We start from the raw sequence: 6410 nt of genomic DNA, 5'->3' as shown, positions 1-6410 counted from the left end.
TTTTGCTCAGACCAAGGTCTTGGAGAGTTTTCCTAATGTTTTCTTGTAGTAGTTTCATAGTTTGAGGTCTTAGATTTTAGTTGTTAATTCATTTTGGTTTGATTTTTGGATATGACAAGAGATAGGGTTCCAGTTGTATTCTTCTGCATATGGATATCTATGGATATCTAGCATTCCCAGCATCATTTATTGAAGAAATTTCTTTTCCCAGGATATATTATTGGCACTTTTGTCGAAAATGAGTTCACTGTAGGTGTGCAGATTTGTTTCTGCGTTCTCTGTTCCGTTACATTGGTCTGTCTGTTTTTATGTCAGTACCATGCAGTTTTGCTAACTATATCTCTGTAGTATAATTTGAAGTCAAGTAATGTGATTCCTCCAGTTTTGATCTTTTTGCTTAAGGTAGCTTTAGCTATTCTGGGTCTTTTGTGGTTCAGTATAAATTTTAGAATTTTTTTTCTATTTCTGTAAATAATATCATTGGTGTTTTGGCAGGGATTGCATTGAATCTGTAGATTTCTTTGGGTAGTATGGACATTTTAACAAAATTGATTCTTCTAATCCGTGAACATACTATATCTTTCCATTTTTTCGTGCCTTCTTCAATGAGTTTCATCAATGTTTAGTAGTTTTCATTATAGAGATATTTCACTTCATTTATTAATTCCTAGGTGTTTAATTTTATTTGTGGCTATTACAAATGGAGCTACATTTTTTATTTATTTTTTGGATTTTTCACTATTGGCATATAGAAATGCTAGTGATTTTTGTATGTTGATTTTGTATGCTGCAACTTTACCAAATTTGTTCATCAGTGCTAATAGTTTTTTGTGGAGTTGTCAAACTTTTCCAAATATAGGATCATATCACCTGCAAGCAAGGATAATTTGAATTCTTCCTTCCAGATTTAGATGCCCTTTCTATCTTTCTCAAGTCTGATTGCTCTAGGTAGGACTTCAAGTACCATGTTAAATAACAGGAGTAAAAGCAGATATCCTTGCTGTATTCCAGATCTTAGAGGAAAGGATGTTATTTTTTCAGCATTAAGTATGATACTAGCTGTGGATCTGACGTATATGGCTTTTATTGTGTTGAGGTATGTTCCTTCCATGCCCAGTTTTCTGAGGGTTTTTATCATGAGGAGAGGTTGGATTTTATCAAATGTGTTTTCAGCAGCAATTGAAATGATCATATGGTTTTTGTTATACATTCTGTTTATATGATGTATCACATTGATTTGCACATGTTGAACTATCTTTACATTTCAGGGATAAATTCCATTTGGTCATGCTGAATCATCTTTTAATTGTATTGTTGAATTTGGTTTGTTATATTAGTAATTTGTTGACAAATTTTGCATCAATATTCATCAGAGTTACTGGTCTGCAGGGTTTTTTTGTTTTGGGTTTGTTTGTTTGTTTATGTGTCTTTGCCTTGTTTTGGTATCTGGGTAATGCCAGCCTCATAGAATGAGTTTGGAAGTATTACCTCCTCCTCTCTTTTTTGGAATAGTTGAGGTATGACTGATACTATCTCTTCTATAAATGATTGGTAGAATAAAGCAGTAAAATCATAGGGTCTCAGGCTTTGATCAGTTTGGTCTATTGTGCAGATTAAGTCTGAGGTTTCTTTGTTGAATTTCTATCTGGAAGATCTGTCTAACACTGAAAGTCTGGTGCTGAAGTCTCCAGCTATTACTGTATTGAAGTCTATCTCTTTATATCTCTAACAACATTTGCTTTACATAAAGTATAGCGACTCCTGCTCCTTTTAGGTTTCCATTGGCATGGAAATTTTTTTCCATCCCTTTACTTTCAGTCTATGTGTGTTTTATAGGTGAAATGCATTTCTTGTAGGCAATAGATCAATCAACCTCATTTTTTTATCCATGCAGTCACTCTATGTCTTTTGATTGGAGAGTTTAGATTTACATTCAATTTTGTTATTGATAAGTAAAGACTTACTCTTTCAATTTTGTTATTTTTTTTTCTGGTGAGTATGTGGTCTTTTCCTTCTTTCTTTCCTTCCTGTCTTCATTTTTGTGAAGGTGATTTTCTCCGGTGATAGGATATAGTCTTTTTGCTTTTTATGTGTATCTGTTGCATGTTTTTTTGGTTGGATATTACCATGAAGCATGCAAATACTGTCTTGTAACCTATTATTTTATACTAATAGCACTGTTTGCATAACCAAAGAAATGAAAAAATAACTAATAAAGATTATATGCCTTAACTATGTACCCCTACCTTTAAATATTTAGTTGTTGCTACTTATGTCTTTTTGTACTGTCTATATCTTGAAAATGTGTTGTCATTATTTTTTATTGGCTTATTGTTTCATCTTTCTGCTTAAGAGTAGTTTACACCCTGCAGTTACAGTGTTATAATATTCTGTGTTTTTCTGTGTACTATTACTAGTTAGTGTTGTACCTTCAGATAATTTCTCATTGCTGATTAAAGTCATTTTCTTTCTGATTTAAGTAGTTCCTTTCACATTTCTTGTAGGACAAGTCTGGTGTTGATGAAACCGCTCAGTTTTTGTTTGTCTAGGAAAGTCTTTCTTTCTCCTTCATGTCTGAAGGATGGTTTTGCCAGTTATGCCATTCTGAGGTGAAAGTTCTTTTCCTTCAGCACTTTAAATATATCATGCTACTCTCTCCTGGCCTGTAAGGTTTCCACTGAAAAGTCTGCTGCTGGACCTATTGGAGCTCCATTGTATGTTATTTCTTTTTGGCTGCTGTTTTTAGGATCCTTTCTTTGTCGTTGACCTTTGTGAGTTTGATTATTAAATACCTTGAGGTAGTCTACTTTGGGTTAAATCTGCTTCGTGTTCTATCGCCTTCTTGAACTTCAATATTGATATCTTTCTCTAGGTTTGGGAAGTTTCGTGTCATTATCCTTTTGAATAAACTTTCTATCCCTAACTCATTCTCTACTTTCTCTTTAAGGCCAATAACTTTTAAATTCGCCCTATTGAGGCTATTTATTACATCCTGTAGGTGTACTTCATTTTTTTTTCTTTTGTCTCTACTAACTGCATATTTTCAAATAGCCTGTCTTCAAGCTCACTATTTTTTTCTTCTGCTTCATCAATTCTGCTATTAAAAGACTCTCATGCATTCTTCAGTATGCCAATTACATTTTTCAACTCTAGAATTTCTATTTGATTCTTTTTAGTAATTTCAATCTCTTTATTAAATTTTAAATATCTTTGTTAAATTCTGAAAGAATTCTGAGTTCTTTCTCTGTGTCATCTTGAATTTGTTTGAGTTTCCTCAACACAGCTATTTTGAATTCTCTAGCAGAAAGATACACATATCTGTTTCTCTACGATTGGTCCCTGGTGCCTTATTTAGTTCATTTGGTGAGGTCATATTTTCCTGAATGATCTTGATGCTTGTAGATATTCATCTGTCTCTAGGCATTGAAGAGTTAGGTATTAATTGTAGTGTTGACAGTCTAGGCTTGTTTTTACCTGTCCTTGGGAGGGCTATCCAGATATTTGAGAGGACTTCGGTGTTGTGATCTCAGCTGTATCTGCTTTAGAAAGGATGCTAAGGCCACTAACGCTGTGGTTCTTGCACACTCTTAAGGTACCATCCTGATGGTCTTGGACAAAATCCAGAAGAATTATATGGATTACCAGGCACAGACTCTTGTTCTCTTTCCTTACTTTCTCCCAAACAAATGGGGTCTCTCTCTCTGTTCTGAGCTACCTGGAACTGAGGATGGAGTGACACAAGCATCCTTGTGGCCAACACCCCCAGGTCTTCTGTGAGTCAGACCTGAAGCCAGGATAGCACTTAGTCTTGTCCAAGGCCTTCTGTAACCTCTCCCTGGCTACTGCCTATGTTTGCTCAGAGCCCTGGGGCTCTACAGTCAGCAAGTGGCAATGCCAGCCAGGACTGTGTCCTTCCCTTTAGGGTGACAAGGTACCCCAGGCCTCAGGCAGGTCTAATGGTGCCATCCAGGAGCCAGGTCCTAGAGTCAAAAGCCTTACAATTCTACGTGGTGTTCTACTGTACTGTAACTGATCCGGCACTCAAACCACAAGATGCAGTCCTTCCCCATACTTCCCTCCCCTTTCCAAAGGCACAGGAGCCTCACCCCATGGCCACGGCCACCTCAGGCCCACAGAGATTACCGCCAGACTTCTGCCAATGTTTCCCTAAGGCCCTAGGGCTGTTCTTCAGCTTGTGTAAATGATGCCTGGCCTTGGGCTCACCTTTCAGGGCAGTGGGCACTCATCTTGCCCACGGCAGGTCCAGAAATGCCTTCAAAGAGTTGAGTCCTTGAATCGGGGACCCCAAGAGGCCCTTTTGTGCTCTTTTCCCCTGTGGCTAAGCTGTTGCCTAAGTTGCAAGACAAGAGCCCTTTACTTTTACTTCCAAATTTCTGAAGCAGAAGGAGTCTCACCCTGTAGACACCCCAGCCAGTTGAGGATATGCTGAGTCTCACCTGAAGCTAGCAAGTCTCAGGGTCTCATCAAAAACCCTCAACTTCATACCTGGGTATCACTGATGGCTATTCAGGCCCCAAGGGGCCTCAGTTAGCTGGTGATGAAACCTGCCAGGACTGGGTCCTTCCTTTCAAGTCAATGGGTTCTCTTCTGGTCCACACAATCAAGTAAGCACTCACAGTACCTGGTTTTAACTTCATATTGCTTAAAGAGGCACTGAAGAGGTAGAAAAAACTCTCTCAAATCACTGACGTATTTAGACATATCCGTGAGCTAGGGCATCAAGACTCTAGCCAGTGCTGTATCTTGCTGTGGCTGAGCTGGTATCCAAGATGCAAGACAAAGTCCTCCCCAATCTTCCCTCTCCTCTTCTCAAGTAGAAGGAAAAGGGTCTTTGGGATCCATGAGCTGTGCAGCCTGGGATTAGGGGAAGGATGATGCCAGCACTCCCACAGCCATCCCAGTTGGTGTCTCAATAGGCCACATGCCGCCTCCCCCAGTCCATTGGCTCTGGGCCAAATTCAGTACAAGCACTTGCTTGGGTGTTGCAGTGTTTGTGGCCTAGACTGCTTTTTAAGTTTATTTGGAGACCCAGAGTGCTTTAACCTGTGGTGACTAGGCTTGCAGGAACTCAAGCTCTGACTGCTCAGATCCATAATTCCATTCTTAGTAGGGCTGGTTTAAATGCTCCCTCTATGTGTGGGTGTCAGCTGAATTTGGTCTGCTTTTCCTTTCTGCTATAACAAGAAAAGCACTGAGTTTCATGCTCTACAATTGCTGGTTCTCCCTCTCTGCAGGGCACAGAAACACTCTCCATACCATGCTACCACAGCCAGGGGGTGGGGGAGGGGTAATGTTAGTGATATGAGATTGTTTTTTTCTACCACTTCAGTGCCTCTTTCAATGATATGAAGTAAAACCAGTTACTGTGAGTGTTTACCTGATTTTTTGGTTCTTACAAAGTTTCTTTTTTTGTGCGTAGATAGTTGTTAAATAGGGGTGTCCGTGAAGGGGTGGGAGGGAAACCATTGTTGGCCTTTTATTCTGCCATCTTGTTTTAATCCTTCCAAAGCACCATTGTTAACAGAAAGAAAAGATTATTCTAACATTCATATGGAACAAAAAAAGATGCTGAATAGCCAATGCAATCTTGAGAGAAAAGGTGCTAGAGGCATCACACTACCTGACTTCAAAATATACTACAAAGTTATAGTATTCAAAACAGCATAGTATTTGCCTAACAGTAGGCACATAGACCAACAGAACAGAATAGAGGATCCAGAAATAATTTCACACACTTATAGGCAACTGATTTTTTACAAAGGCACCAAGAGTATACATTGAAGAAAGGACAGTCTCTTCAATAAATCATGCTGGATAATCTGGATTTCTGCATGCAGAAGAATAAAACTAAATTCATGTCTCTCATCATACACAAAAGTCAACTCAAAATGGATTAAAGCATAAATGTAATACCTGAAACTATGAAACTATTAGAAGAAAATATAGGGGAAGCACTTTATTACATTGATCTTGACAACGATTTAAAAAAAACCTCAAGAGCATAGGCAAGGAAAGCAAAAATAGACAAAATTTCAGCAGACTAAAAAGCTTCTGCTCATCAAAGGAGACCATCAAAAGAGGAAAGAGACAATCTGTAGAATAGAAGTAAATATTTGCAACTATGTATTTCTCAACAGGGTAATGTTCAGAATATATAAGGAAATCCATAGCAAAAAATAAATAATCAGATTTTTTTAAATGGTCAATCAGAAGGCCGAGATGGCAGAATCATGGGAGCCCAGCAGTTTGAGGCTGCAGTGAGCTTTGATTGCTCCACTGCACTCCAGAATGGGTGACAGACAAGACTTTGTCCAAAAAAAAAAAAAGTCTTTGTAGATTCTGGATAGTAGACCTCTGTCAGATGTATAGATAACTAAAATTTTCTCATG

The sequence above is a fragment of the Symphalangus syndactylus genome, chromosome X (assembly GCF_028878055.3).
Source record: "Symphalangus syndactylus isolate Jambi chromosome X, NHGRI_mSymSyn1-v2.1_pri, whole genome shotgun sequence".
Lineage (NCBI taxonomy): Eukaryota > Metazoa > Chordata > Mammalia > Primates > Hylobatidae > Symphalangus > Symphalangus syndactylus.
The sequence above is the reverse complement of the archived record's forward strand: the minus strand, read 5'-3'. Positions refer to the sequence as shown.